The 13,715-nt window shown below is 41.8% G+C and overlaps 1 protein-coding gene across 6 annotated transcripts in view; it reads right to left on the reverse strand.

Moving 5' to 3' along the window:
* ETV6 (ETS variant transcription factor 6) overlaps positions 1 to 13,715 on the reverse strand; it is a 138,405-nt gene that overhangs the window by 100,435 nt on the left and 24,255 nt on the right. The window contains exon 2 of one of the 6 annotated variants that reach the window (XM_082064205.1): positions 2,096 to 2,145. The exons of 4 other annotated variants lie outside the window; for them this stretch is intronic. The gene's annotated coding sequence lies outside the window, so the exon portion shown is untranslated. Of the gene's footprint in view, positions 1 to 2,095; positions 2,146 to 13,429; positions 13,561 to 13,715 lie in introns of those variants that run through there. One more of the 6 variants, XM_082064206.1, reaches the window with a different exon arrangement.

Raw genomic sequence — 13,715 nt, forward strand, 5'->3', positions numbered from 1 at the left:
GACAAGTTTTACAGGAGTCAGAAGGTCTAGTTTATGAGGAAGGAATAAAGGAACTACAGAGACAGAGAGAGATATGACAGATACAGCTCAACAGCCAAAAGGAAATAAAAACAGAGGAGAGGGAAGATAATCTGGAAGACATTGCAGAAGGATGAACCAATGAGAAGCTGCGATTAAAACACTAAGATGCAATTGGAGAGCACTGAAGGAAGCTGAGTTACACCAAAAGAAATACAATCTGCAGGCAGGTCAACCTGCACAAGAATCAAGTTATTTTTTTTACAATTTATTTAACAAGCTATTTAGCAGCTTTTGGGAGGTCCCTCTAGTCAACAGTCTATGGGCATGAGAAGGCAAACCACAAGAAACTGAACCATTTGCTGATCGATGCATCAGACAGACGCATAAACGTACCACCTGGGGGACAGCTTGAGGCACAGTGAAATATTTTATTTCCTCTAAAACATGGTCCTTCCAGCACAGAACCATTTGGATTGGCAGAACTTTAAGGAGACTTCTAAAATATGTTTGTACAGAAACAGCTGGGTATGGTACAGCTTATCTGATTCAAAAGAAGAAAAGATAAGTTTTCACATGTGTTCAAAAAGACACTGAAGCTCTCAAGCAAGACATCCTTTTAAGATGTAGGTGACAGAAGGAGAGCAGAGCCTGAATTCAAAAATATGGTCTCTATTCCAGGGACAATGACAGGGTCAAGTGATGGCTCTTTATTAAATGCTTTCTCCTCCATTAATGCTGCACACTCTAATGATTTGGCCATTACCATTAACAAACCTGCAATGTCCCTGCCCGGAGCTAATAAGTAATGAACTAAGCGGCTGAATATTCTGTTGTGTAAGGCGTGCTATTAGCCATCCTTTCCCAACTGCTCTGAAAACAAGAGATGCCTTCCAGGTATGACCTGTCCATGTGACAGGGTACATCCCACACAGCCTTTATTCCTTCACTCTGGAAATTCCAGAGGCATTCCCAGTACTCGGAAGGAGAACAAGAAGTGGATCATCCCCTGCACAGCACTGCCGTGTGGGGCTGGACAGCAGATGCCACACCACAAATCAAAGTCAAAAACAAGCTCTGCAGAAGACATTTGAAGAGGAAAGATGAGAAAGACAGGAGTCTGTTCCTAGACCTGCTACTGACTCTCAAAAACAAGCTGTGGCATTATTGCAGCCCTCATTGCCTTGGTTGTGCCAACAGGACAATGGGACAACACTGAGCCCACAGGTCTGTCAAGCCCTGTAATGGCTAAGCGCAAACATCTCAGTTCAGCTGCTCTCCTGCCACAGCTTTTCCTGTTCGTTAAGTTCCACAATTGTTTTAATTGTTCCCTTCAACCTTTGCATCACTTTTTGTTCTTCCTCAAATTATTATTTTGTTTTAGCCCATAATCTCAAAGCATTCGTTATGATGTTTCTCCTGGCAGAAGGTAAGTGCTGAGGTTTCACTCTGGTTATCTTTGGCTTGTTTTCACAGCTAAGCATTGCTGGTTCACAACTGAATGGACACTGCAGTGAGAGCCACTCCACCCGTACCATAAGACTGCTTATGAGCTGCAAATACTGCCTCACTACTTAAGTGACAAGCTTGGGAACTGAGCCAGCTCAAATGGAGTAAATTGCAGCCATCTTTAAGAAAAAGAGTACAGTGCTAGTCCTAGGCCCCTTTTGACTCAATCTGAAGGCTTGTCCATGGTCCTCATCATTACACTATTTAAATATGTCCTGTAATAGGACATATGCTCTCAGGAGCACAGGGGCTAAGCAAAAACCTACTTCAACATCTTAGATAATACTGTTCTTTCCTAAGAACTCTCTGTCAGGATCCAAACCCAACTGTCAGGACTTAACATTTATGCAGTGACAGCACTCAGAGGCAAAGTGAACCATGGGGCCATTGTCCAAGGCATGACAGAAACACTGAGCAAGAAAATAGCCTTGAAGAGCTCAAAGCCAAACCAGTCAAGACAGAGAAGCACTAGGGGAAGGATCTTTTTGAATCCTAATTTACAATTAGGAAACAGAGGTGCAGGAAGAAGCAGCAAGTTGCCTAAATCCCATTTTGACTCTCTACTCACATGGCCATGTTTCTGGGGTTATATTGGTGCTCTGGAAACAGAAGGATGAACTACAAGAGAGAAATAAAACGACATTATGCAAAAGCTCTGAGATGGCATCATTTTACTCTGGCATTTCAGCACTAATTTTAAATACCCTCCCCACAAGCATTTCTGATTTCCAATGCTCCTCCTTCCTTGCCATGGTATTGACTGAAATCTTTTGACTCACAAGTGCATAGCAGAGTTGGTGCAGACACCAGAAGAGAGCTGTGAACCTGTTCCAGAAATACATCCCTCCTCTGCCACAAGAGCCAGGACAGAGGCACCCCAACCCTTCCCACAGTTACGCAACGGCACAGATCCAGTTAGGAAGGCAGGGCTTCTTACTCAACACAACTCGAAGCTAAACGGCCTTAAAAATCAGCACAGCTTTCTGCTGGCACAGACAAAACAAAACAGGGGGGCATCAATCACCCCCTTCTAATCAAGCAGGGCATGCTTAACACTCAAGCTGAGCTGTGAGACTGTCAGAGGAGATGGGGGAAGAAAAACTACTTACAAGAAGCATGACAAAACACTTCTTCTCTTCCTACAGCCAAGAAGGTGACTGGGATAATTGCCTGAGAATAGGAACATTCCCAGCATTTGAGGACACACATGTCCCTTCTAGCAAGCATCCCCCAGCCCCTTCTACCACATGCGCTTCCTCACAGTCCTGCTCACACGTAGCGACAGCTGAGGTTTTCGTTAGGGGAAAATTAACTGGATTTTTATATATATATATATTTTTTTTTAAAAAAAAAAAGCTGGCAACAAAGACATGAGACTTTTCCTGGCATTTCTCCTGTTTATACAGGACCTGCCAAACCGGTTGTGTGATTTTTATGCTGCTTTCTTTTCCACAAAGTCCTTCAAAAGGCAGAATAACAGAAAGCAAATAAGGAAAAGTTTGGTTATATAGGCCCAAAGATCAACCCTTGGAATTCAGTAGAAAAATAAAAAATTAACCAGATTCTTCCTAAATTTATTTTGCATATCCACAGACCGTGGTTGTTTATTATTAAGACTGTGTTGAAGTAGAGCAGTTATTTTGAATAGAGTGAGGTAGTCACATTTCAAATTGTTTAGCGTCTCAATAGATAAACTAAGCAGCAGATAAAATAAGAAACTGAGGCACAGAGCAGTCTAATGTACTAACTGCTCAAGATCAGGCAGAGCCAGGGACCAAAAGCAGGTCTTCTGAGCATCCACCTGACTCTCTGCATATTAGGTCATGCCAGTTTCCCTATGGATATGTGCCTAACTCCCAGCCAAGGCTGACATACCCTATGTGGATATGGCTAGCTTACCTCCAACAACAAACAGCCTCTAATCCCAGAAAATTATGCTGCTTTATCCTCCTACCATGCACTACGCAAAAAATAATTAATCGATAGCGACTGCCTGGCGATAAATCCACTGCCAGGGATCTGAATACCAGAAGTGCTAACAAATTTTATAGTAATCATTTCCCTCAGTGCATGCAATTGTACTAAAAATCAAAATGTTGCACCAAAAATAGCCCTTTCAATTACTACATGGCGGGGGGGGGGAGGTTAATGTTGGGTTGGGGTTTTTTTTCTGCAGAATAACTTGTCTTGAGCGCAGCAGCACACTGTGCTACTACACTTTCCAAGTGGAACATTTGGTCTTCAGAGGAAATTTCTGTTTCGATATTAATTTAGTTATCCACATTCAAAATCCTGGAGCAAAATGAAAAATAACATGCAAGTTTAGCTTTCCATTCAGAGCATTCTTGTCTTTTTCTAATGTCAGAATTTCCCTATAGAACTAAAACACTACAGGCATGAGAAAAAAACAAAAAAACAAAACAAAACAACAACAACAACAACAAAAATCAATTGAGTGTACCAAACAAACCACCTTATCCACAAAGCCCCGGGTGTCCACTGTTTACTCAGGTGTTCCTATCTTCTCTGATGGCACAGAAAGTTCAGCCTTCCCCTCCGACACTCACATGTTGCTCCACTCTCTCACCCATGAGGCCACCTAGCATACATGGAGCCTGCCACTCAGATCGCCCCAGCTTAACCAACCTTGTAAATATTCATTTTCACTGGGCTGTATAATAAAGGATGAGATAAAACCTTGAGCAAACAAATGGGCAAAGTTCGAGCTTACAGCTGCTCCTCATGGGCCACTTTGAACTGACACACCTGCTTCTTTGGCAACTGGAGCCTTGGGCTTCTTGCAGGGTTGTCTCAGCAGGGGTGGGTGATGTGCTTATACAGGATCTGCCCATCAGACAGAAGGATCCCAAAGCGATTTACAAACAATTTATGATGGATTTACAAGCTCACTGCACAGCAAGTGAATAGGTACTGCTGCTTACACACCTGCAAGCAAAAAAATCATTCATCAAGTTCCAGTTACACCAGAATGGCAGCTGTTCAGGAGCCCTTAAAATCAGCTTAATGAGAGCAGCCAGCCCTCTCAACCCTGTAAGCCTCACAGAAACACCATCTCCTTTGGTTATAAGCTGTCTGAGCTGGTCTAGCTCTCTCCTTGGTCACCATGGAGGGGTTCAATAGCAATATCCACATGCAAACCCACACAGCAGCATGAGCCTGGATGCTTAAAACTTGTGTGGATCAGACTTCACAAGCATAATGCAGCCATCCTACACCAACTCCTCTATAGCATGCATCCTCAAGCCACTGTTAGGCTCAGACATACAGACATCCCACTGATGGCATGCATGGCTCTTTGCACCAGGAAAATGAAATCTGAATTAGACAGGACGGTGCATGCTGTATATGCAATCCGATGATATGCCCACAACAAACTGCATTCCTCATGCAACCAGCAAGCACTCCACTTGCCTCCTGCCTGCTAATCCAGTGTTAAATTTACTTTACTTTGTGTGCTGCCACAGAAAACCACTTTTATTTATTTACTTACTTTCCAAAAAAAGTTTCTCCTCTTCCTATCCTCACCCAGACTGGAATCCTAGCAATAAAAGTACAATGACCCAAGGTCCCAGTCTGGAAATGCTAATGCTAACTAACACTGGAAACGCTGAAGCTACTAGCACACTTAAAAGCTGAGTGGCATGGTTTGTACAGAAACCTAAAACTTTCTGTTGGAGTAGTTGATGTGGGTGGACAGGCTCCCACCCAGGGAAAGCTCTGCTATCTTTCAACACGTGCATGAATGTGTGCACATACATTTTTTCAGATACGCACTTCACCATTTCAACTTTAATGTCAAAATTTATCATAATATCAGGAACCTGTGCTGAAACTCATCTCAACCTGCAAGTCTATAAAATAAATGCAAGATCTTAATCTTTGATGTTAAATGAACTAATCTTAAAAAAAATGTGAGCAAGCATGTGCGCTCCTATCAACACAGGAAACTACAGGTTTTGCTGGACACTGGAAATTGCAAAAGTAGGCAATGGAGATATTGGTCTCCCTAGTGAGCCGCATGACATGCTCCTATTACTTGCAATAGCTGGCCAGTGACATAATCTGTGATAGTGTGTCAATACGCCTTGTTATAGCTAAGCCCGTAATTACAAAACAACTGAAAAAATGTATTAACCCTGTTGGAAGATGCATATAGCACCCTTGGCACAACAGAAATTATTATTATTAGATGTACCACAGAGCTCCTAGTTTGAGGAGAGAATGAGGAAGCCCGTTACTGAGAGACAGGTGACAATCCAGGGGCACAAATTCTCTATCACATGGGAGAAAAGAAAAATGGGAAACACTGACAGCCCAGATATAGCAAGGAACACAGAAGAGAGTCAGATCTCACTGAAGGGGATGGAAAGGAAACACAAGACACCCATGAGAGCAAGTGGGAGGAAATCCCACAAGCTCCCTCATCTGTAGAAGCAGCAAAGACTCTTACTTTCAAGGTTTAACTATGAAGCTATGAAAGTCATAAAAAAGCATAATCTATTTTTTATTATAGGTGGTGTTTTTTTTCCTCTCTCTATGGAAACACAAAGTTCTAAGGGCACTAGATGCACAAACTTCAGACAAAACAACTGCAAATCCAAACACCTCAGTAAATCCTAGAGAACAGAGAGATATGTGTGTTCACTCTTCAGAACACCTACAGGTACCTATTAATACAATGAACAAAGCAGTCTTTTTTTCTAAAAGCAAAATATTTTATTCCGCCCTCACATCCTGGCAAAATTAGTCCTTCTAATTAAACCAGCATCAGAAGATTTCTTCTGGTCAGTGTGGATCTATTAACACCAGCTGACTTAGACAAAGCCTCCCCCATTCTTCATAGACAACTCAATGCTAATCTTGTGATAAAACTCACTGCTATGCTAGGTATCATCCAGAGGAGATTTTTGTCCTGTGTTAATTCAAATTAACTTATATCAGTATGCACAAGAACATGCACCCCACAAATCCTGCACCAAACCTATGTCATGCCTCTGGTCTCAAAAGAGGTGTATCCACCCAGGAAAAAAAAATCACCTAAAGCAGGAGTCCTGAAGCAAATCTTGGCTAGTAAATTTTCAGTTGTGGTAGTGAATAGAGTCAATTGTAATCTCTTCATTTCAATTTATACTGGACCACAAATTCCCTTCTAGTCAAAGCTCAGGGTTTAGTAAACAATTGCAGAGGTTTAATTATTGGTCCTTACCATCCTACCACCAGGAATTACCATCCTGAAGCAGACTAGGCAGGAGGGAATGCATGAGTGCTCTTTATCTGCTCCAGAGCAAAGTCCAGGGGCTTACCTGAAGCCACTGGAGGCTCAAACCCAAGCAAAAGTGACCCTCAGGTTAAACAGAGGAATCTGATTAGCTACACACAATGACTGCATCAGCAGCTGCAGTTAATGTAACTAGGATTGCTCACTCTCTCCTACTTTCATAACTTGAGCTTTGGCGACAAGGAGTTTCAACCACTTAAGCTCAAGGAGAAAGCAACACTCTAGTGGAGGTGGGGATGGATGTATAAACAGGAGAGAGAGTAGTGGGGAAACTGGAGTTGCAAGGTGTGCTGTCAGAGCAGCAAGGACAAATCTGTAATGGTCAAGATTGTTTTTTTCTACTAAAGGATGCTATTTAAGGTATGCAATCTACATCACTATTCACATGAAAAACAGTAACAAAACCACCCAGTAACAAACCCTACGCCACACTCCCCAACTCCAAAAAATCTAGCACAAGTGAGACCTATTATGTATACATTCAAGATATCCACCTTCCCCATATCCACAGATCATTCCTAAACTCCTGGCAGCCAATTTGTACAGCAATGAGGGTAATGCCAGCTGCAAGTCCTCTGCTTCCTGACACAGATTTACAGGGCAAATTTGTATCATTAAAGAACATCAGCATCCACATGACTATTTGCCTATCTTTGTATATTTTTCTACATATCAATTTCAAAGACTGTGAACAAGGAAAACTAAAAACAAAACACACACACACAAAAAACTTTGTTGAGTTACACACACTGACACCAAATCTAGTGCAAAAGTAGGTAAAACCTCAGCACTCAGAGCCAGGACTAATTTCCAAACATATACATAAGGCTGCAGTCACCCATGCTAACCACTATTTGCCACAGCAGTGTGGATAGCAAAAGCTTAAATAAGCTTTGATGGCTGAGGAGCAGGGCCTGACCAAGCTTAGAGGGCAGAAGGGGTAAGGCCAAATGGATCTCCTCTACTCTTGCACTGCACTTGAGTTTATCATTCTCTGATGCAGCTGTACAAACTTTGGGGGAAGGGAAGGGACCTACAACAATTGTGTAGTCCAACTGCCTGAGCAATTCACAGCTGGCCAAAAGTTAAAAGCATATTATTAAAAGCATAATGCAAATGTCCCTTAAACACTGACAGGCTTGGGGCATTGACCACCAAAAATATAAAAATAATAATAATATATATTTAAAAAAAAATCTGTACCTGATGGTTTTGTGTGATATACAAGCAGTTTAGGGATGACTGTACAAACAGCAGATGTCATACTGTTTTGATGCTGTCATTAAGCTAGAATTTAGAGGCAAATCTATATTCAAAGGCCTCTGAAGCTGGCTGGGAGGGACAGAAATCTTAGAGGAAAAAAAAGATAAATTACTACTTCAGTTAAATTTTACATATGCTGATACAACAGATCTCCTTCAGCGTTGTAAACCCCCTAAGTCTATGAACTTTGGCTTGATTTTCTTGACATTTCAAGCAGAAAACAGGCTTCCAGACAATTTGGACATGGGTTTGTCTCTTTAAAAGTGTTTGAACCATAGATTAAACAAACTTGGACACTTTTTAATCTCCTTACCATGGGGATGGCTGTTAACACATCTCTTCACAGCTTGCCACTGCTTAAGTGTGTCTAATGTCACCCACAGTAAGTTAAGATTTCGGGTGGGGAATTAGCAGTGGGGGCAGACACTCTCAAGACACAAAATACGCTGCTCTCGTGATGACATCACTCACTGGAGAAATCTCCTGCCTCTCTTAACTATGTCAAAGCAGAATTTTGTCAAGTAAAAATCTTGTCCAAATTTTCTCATCAGTGGCTCTATGGAGGAAATATTGCAACATATTTCCTTTTAAACCAGTGTCAGCTGCTTCTGTCAAACTGCAAATACGTAGCCTTTTAAAATGTTCAGCTCCAGGCATTTTCATGAGGCAACTAAACCATGGCACAAGAGAATGGCTCCAGCACCGAAGGCTGCAGAGAGAGAACAAGCCCATCTCTCACTACGGTCATTCCACAAACGCCCATGCTCAGTGCTTAATCCTATCTCAAGTTCCGCACCGCATCCTTCCTAGCGAAACATGAAATCAGCAGGAAACAGAGACTGTTTACAGACTACATGCTGCTGTGGAGTGCAAGCCCGCTCATTTGCAACAACAGGCAAATTTTGCACAAAAGAGAGGACCTGAAATAAGGGACGCTTTGCACTACCAGGCTCACAAGCCAGTTTCGGCTTAGCTCTTTTCCTCCGTTCTTTCCCCTGCACAGTCACTTCCTCACTAGCTAGCAGGGGAACGAAAATCGAGCTGAGCAGATGTTGCAAGTCTGTGATAGAGAGTGATGAACAGTAATATACAGAGTACATGCATAATACAAGAGCTGGAGAGGCAGAGGAGCCCAGTTTTGAAGGGAAGACCTCCTAACCTTGGGCAATAACTCTGCCCCATCAAGCCAACAGGCAGCAGGTAAGTCCAAGCAATGCTGGGATCACCAAACACATCACATCACCTGTTGATTAAAGCTACTAGGGGATAATTTCAATTACCTGAACCCGAAATCCAGCCTATAGGCAGATGGAAATGGCACCTCAGCCATACAGCTCCTAAACGAAGCTGTGTGCCAGCGGTAATGCAGTTCATAGCACAGTTTAGGCTACAAGGGAGAGGAGTCTCTTCATCCTCACCTACCCACAGAACAAGGGGACCCTGCTGCAAGGCAAACCCTGCACTAGAAATCCTGAGAGATTGTGCCAGCAAGGCCCAGGGTGGGATGAGGCCAGACACAGGTAGTGGCCCGGCAAGGCTCACCCATGGAAGGACAATCAGCAGCCACGCTTGTTATGCTGGCATCAGCCTGCACGCTTCCCTTTACCACTGTGAGAATGTGGGGGCTCTCAGCAAAACATCCTTTTACACCAATTAGGTTTTAACAGTCTTGGGTGGATTTCAGGAACCCACATACAGCCAGTCAAAACACATCACGTCAGCACCGTTGCTGCCTCTTCCTTTCAAAGGAGACCCACATCTTGCACCCACCTTATTTTATTACAACAAATAAGCAAAGTGTGTTTCCAAGTTTGCCTCTCCGGTCAGCAGGAGAGCCAAGGAAAGCAGCCCAGCTCCCTCCCACCATCACCCCTGCTTGGCCACACCACATCCAGGGACACCAAAGCATGGTAGGTACATTTGGGAAGAGGGGGCACACTCCCAGCACACTCCCAGGAATGATCGCCGCTCCAAGATGCCGCAGCCCAAGGAGGCACACAGGGAAGAGTTGCTGCTTCTGAAGGGAATACAAATAGATGGAGGCTCCACAGAGAGTGTGGTCTGGGACGGCTTTTGCTTAGACAAGCCCGACCTAAGGTGGGCTGCTGCCCAACACACCTCATCTAAGCAGCCTCTCTGAGGCACTTCAAGCTTTGGCCGCAGTGTAGGTCACGATACATCTAGGATGGCTCTGTAGCATTGGAGAATGCAAATCAAGTCCCTCCCCCCATGCACCCTCTCCAGAACAAGCCCTTTTCCACCAACAAATAAAGTAACTCCCACTGCCAAAAATTCCTACCATCTGCTTTCCATATTTCCCTGTAATGGAAAAATAGATTCTCTGCTATTTTTAAAATGGAATTAGTTTGCAGACTTAACTTCTTTGCTTTTAATCAACATCTTTACCTCAATATGTAGATGCCACTAAGAAAATACACTTTAGATAAAGGGAAAATCTGGCTTAAGAAAGCATGACAGACCCCAGGACCAGTGGGAGGTAAATCTCACTGAGACAGGAATCTCAGCTTTCCAGTTTTGACCATTTAAAGAAAATGACAACTTTCTAACTAAAAAAATAAAAAAAGGAAATAAAAAAAAAATCACACACAATAAACAAAAATAAATCCAATATCCAGAATACATTAAGGAGAAACAAACAAATACAACACACTGGTAATTTTGATAAAATCAGATTAGGAAGCAACTACAGAAGAAAACTGGAGTGAATAAGAGCAGGTGGGGTGGAGGTGGAAGGGACAAATAATATGGTGATTAGTACTGGAGGTAGCACCTCTTCATTCTGGATTAATTGCAGCCAGAACATCACGTCTGACCAAGTCTTCAACTGGATTTCTCCAGGTCCAATCCAGTAACACTCTGTATGCTCCCATATCTATTTTAATTGATGAGAGCTGAGGACACCCAACAGTTTTTAGACCAGACTTTCATAGCAGAGATCTGAAGATGGGAAGAAATAAAGAGAAGTGGCTGACTTTCTGTCATTAACAAAATAAGTCTGTATAGAAAAATGCGTTTCTTCTGAAAACAGATATACTTTTTTTTTTCATTGCAAAAGAAAAATCTATTAAAAAAATAATTTCTTTTGACACTTTTCATGGGAAATGCCACTTAACACCAGCTCTATTTCTATGTAAGAAACACACTACACAGATGTATGAAAACACACTATATCCAATGTATTTGGTTAATTAAAAAAACCACCCACTAACTCATCTCCTCCTGCAAATTCCATATTTGCGCATGAATATATGTATTGCAAAGAAAGGGACTGAATAAGTCTCACTTCAACCCCTTTTTCTCATTAATTAAACTGCTGCTTTATTTCTGAAGTGGCTGCTTTAAGGTTAATACATCATCACGTGGGTGAATTTCTAAAAACTGCCTTGTGAAATGTCTGGAATTAATATTGTATATGTGCGTATGTGTAGTGTCTTAGCCACTACTCACGTTAATAGAAACGTTAGAGTGTTAAAGGAATAGCTAAATAGACAAGAGTAATGTAGCAACTTTGAAAATTAGCCTAAGATGCTTAGGCCTGTGGGTCTTGTTAGATCCATGAGCTGAGGCACCAAATATGGAAATTGTAAAATCTCAGTCAATTCATAGGATCCATACAAACATTGCAAAGAGAGTTAGTTTACTGAGCACTTTGCTTCATCTGTACTAGTGCAAAAAGGCAATGACAGGTAAAGAATTTCCTCCAGATTGCTTATCAACATCCTCATAAATAGGGCTCCCATTAAAATATGAAAGCAGGTCAGATTGCTTAGGGATCTCAAAGAAAGCACACTTCCAATGCTCTGAACCATCCAGGTCATACCCCACATTACCCATGCACTCATCCCTAAACAAAGGGCAATATTTGTGCCCTCTTGCTGGTGTGGGGCCACAGTCCTGCCATCAGATCTGCATAGGTGGGTATCTGGACATACGGAGAGTCCCACCGAAACCATAGATAGGCACAGAGGTCCATCTATGCAGATCTGACTGTGGGATCAGGAGTTTGGCTAGAGTCCATTGTAGGGCTTGTCTACACTGGCGTTTTGGGGGCTTGGGTGTTTTGTTTTATAAACTAGGTTAACTACAATTCAGCAAAAATTTGCAGCAGACAGGCTGTGCTGATGTAAAAAAAAAAAAAAAAGGTTTCCCATTACTGCCTTTGACTCCTGTTTAAAACATCCTGCCTACAGAAAGCAACCAAATAGCACAGCTATTGCAGATGAAGTCCTTACCGAATTTTTGTTTCAGAGTAGCTCCCTATATGAAGACAATTCTGGAATCAAAGTATTTTAGTTTCAGAATAATTATGCTGCTAGTAACAGGGGCAACCTATTCCATGGTAACTAAATTAGAGCAAGACAGCCATTCTAGAAGAACTAAGATGGTTATACACCCCCATACACACATCCAGTAGATTAGGCTATAAGGAACATGGGATAGATCTGAATGCCAGCTAAAAAACAGTGGGAGTCTTCCCAATTACTTCAGTGGGCTTTGGCTGAGGCACTGTGTAAAGGAAATTGCTTAATTCGTGTGTATTTTTAAAAAGGGTTTAAAAAAAAAAATAATAATAATCATATAAAACTGAGCTGCAAGCCTGCAGGCATTCAGACGTGTGAGTAATCCCACCAAATCCAGTGGGAGCCATATGCATTTGTAGAATTGTGTTCTTGGTGTGTGAAGACTACATCTATACATCAAGAGCAGACATAGCAAATTATTAACCCTTAACTTCCTCACTGTGAGGCAGTCTAAGAGAAAGTCTCTAAGCATGTTCAACCATGATATACACCTTGCTTTAACCTACCATCCTCTCTTTTAAATTGGGCAACATGAAATTAGTAAAGTGAATTAAGGACATCAAGGTGACAAGCACTGTAATCAGTTCCTTCAAAAAAATTCCCTCCATACAATTTTTTTTCTATCCCTGAGGGATTTATTTTGTGGCTGTTTAAGCTTAAACACTTGTGATTTTTTTTTTTCAGGATAAAATCTTTCCATCTAAAAATTCTAACCAGATGTGGATTTCAGACTTCCAAATTTGGGAATGTTCAGATCAAGAGCTGTTGCTTCAGTCTTTTAGCCATGATCATCACTGTAAACATGAAAGTTTTCAATTATTTCACCCTCAAGCCATCAAGACACTCAATCTATATTTGGCCAAAACTAAGCGCAGTTCCAGAAAACCTCAGTAGATGTTTACAGGACTCAGACCTAAATCACAAAACCTTAGATCACACAAGTTTTGCACAACTCTGCTAATTTAGTTATGAAAGTTTAGCAAAGATTTTTGACAAAAACCTCATGTATGGCAATTACCTGGGAGAGCTAAGGACAAGTTTCAAAATTGCTATCTGTGCATCCCCTCAATTTCAGTCACAAATTGCACATTTCTAAGAGTGGGATAGTATGTTCCTTTCTCCTTTTTTCAGCTGTGCTCTGTTAGTTGCTAATCCTGACTTTCTGAGATGTTGCAGAGATGAGCGATCCCTTTCTGAACCATCAGTTCGGTCTGCCCTGTGCAACCCCTAAAACAAAAGAGAAAAATGAAAAAATATTCCTTGTATAATGGCTCTAGCTTTCTACTTACCATTTAATAATTTTA

The sequence above is a fragment of the Streptopelia decaocto genome (assembly GCF_964273445.1).
Source record: "Streptopelia decaocto genome assembly, chromosome: 1".
NCBI classification, from domain to species: Eukaryota; Metazoa; Chordata; class Aves; order Columbiformes; family Columbidae; genus Streptopelia; species Streptopelia decaocto.